The 1732-nt window shown below is 41.2% G+C and overlaps 1 pseudogene; it reads left to right on the top strand.

Annotated features, from left to right (window-relative positions):
• The first annotated feature begins 331 nt into the window (after positions 1 to 331).
• Positions 332 to 974, top strand: LOC105518943 (annotated as a pseudogene).
• The last annotated feature ends 758 nt before the right edge of the window (positions 975 to 1732 follow it).

Here is a 1732-nt window from a genome sequence, read left to right as displayed (position 1 = left end):
GGGGACGTCACAAACCTTAGGTTATACCCCAAACTACAGACTGTCCATTCACTCAAATCTGGAGTTGCAGGTGTATAAATTGCTAAATGCTAATGGTCTGTGGAGGGATGTATTTATCTGGCTTTCCTTTATCTCAGCTTTGCTTTTATCTGACAGAATTTCACTGTCAGAATTATTTTATCTATTTCCCCTACTCTGTTTTTGGTGGGAGACTTTTTTACAGCATGGTTCTTGAAATTGCATAACTGAATACTGAAAATCTTCACAAAACCCAGCATCTTGCTAGGCCTTTTGGGCAAAAAGAAAAGCCTGGCATCGGCAGTGAAGGAAGATGGCAGCCCAGAGCTTCCCCACGCCACTGCACGGGCACGTGGGCGGCAGTGCCTTCAGCGATGTGTATGAGCCCTCGGAGGACGCGTTTCTGCTTCTGGATGCGATCTAGGTAGCGGCTGCTGAGCTGGAGGGAGTGGAAATATGCCTGGAAGTAGGGGCAGGGTCTGGTGTAGTATTTGCATTCCTAGCCTCTATAATAGGTCCTCAGGCTTTGTACATGTGCACTGATATCAACCCTGAGGCAGCAGCTTGTACCCTAGAGACAGCACGCTGTAACAAAGTCCACATTCCACCAGTTATTACAGATTTGGTCAAAGGCTTGCTAGAGATTGAAGGAAAAAGTTGATCTTCTGGTGTTTAATCCTCCCTATGTAGTGACTCCACCTGAAGAGGTAGCAAGTCACGGAATAGAGACAGCTTGGGTTGGTGGCAGAAATGGTCAGAAAGTAATGTGCAGGTTTTTCCCCCTGATTCCAGCTCTCCTTTCACCAAAAGCATTATTCTATTTAGTTACCTTTAAAGAAGACAACCCAGAAGAAATTTTGAAAATGGTAAAGACAAAAGGTCTGCAAGGAACCACTGCACTTCCCAGACAAGCAGGCCAAGAACCTCTTTCAGTCCTCAAGTTCACCAAGTTCTAGCATACAATGTGTGCCCAGAGCTACTGGAAACTGAATGCATTTAGCATATCTTGAAACTGAAGTCATTCATTAGGTAAAAAGGAATTTTATCAGAAATTTGTCACTGAGAAAAGGTAGAAAGGTAGAACATTCCCTTTCACTCAGGCCTGTATAATTGTTTGCACAAGTACAAGTAAATATGTATATTATATTTATAATTTGCATTTTAAATATAAAAGTTATGTATGAAATATTTATTTCAGCATTATTTAGTAAGGCGACAGAATTGATCTGGCAAATGTCTTTTTTTTCATACCAGTCCATAAAGGCAGTTTGCTTTCAGATGGCAGGGCCAGCAATACACTTTCATTGTCCGGTGTATATCAACTCTCCAACTCTATGTCATGATTTAGTTCATGGGGATCTTGATTGCCTTTCCCTTCCACAAAATATTACACTGATTTGTTATATTGATGACATTATGTTGATTTGACCTAGTGAGCAAGAAGTAGAAACTACGCTAGACTTAGTGGAAAGACATTTGCATCAGAGGGAAGGAAATAAATATGACTACAATTCAAGGACCTTCTACCTTAGTGAAATTGATAGGGATCCAGTGACATGGGGCATGTTGGAATATTTCTTCTAAGGTGAACAATAAGTAGTTGCATCTTACTGCTCTTACAGCCAAGAAAGAGGCACAATACTTAGTGGGCCTGTTTGGGTTTTAGAGGCAACATTTTCCAATTTCATTATGATACTCCAGCCCATTTATCCAT

Source organism: Colobus angolensis, unplaced genomic scaffold, assembly GCF_000951035.1.
Source record: "Colobus angolensis palliatus isolate OR3802 unplaced genomic scaffold, Cang.pa_1.0 Scaffold332, whole genome shotgun sequence".
Taxonomy (NCBI): domain Eukaryota; kingdom Metazoa; phylum Chordata; class Mammalia; order Primates; family Cercopithecidae; genus Colobus; species Colobus angolensis.
The sequence above is the reverse complement of the archived record's forward strand: the minus strand, read 5'-3'. Positions and strand labels throughout refer to the sequence as shown.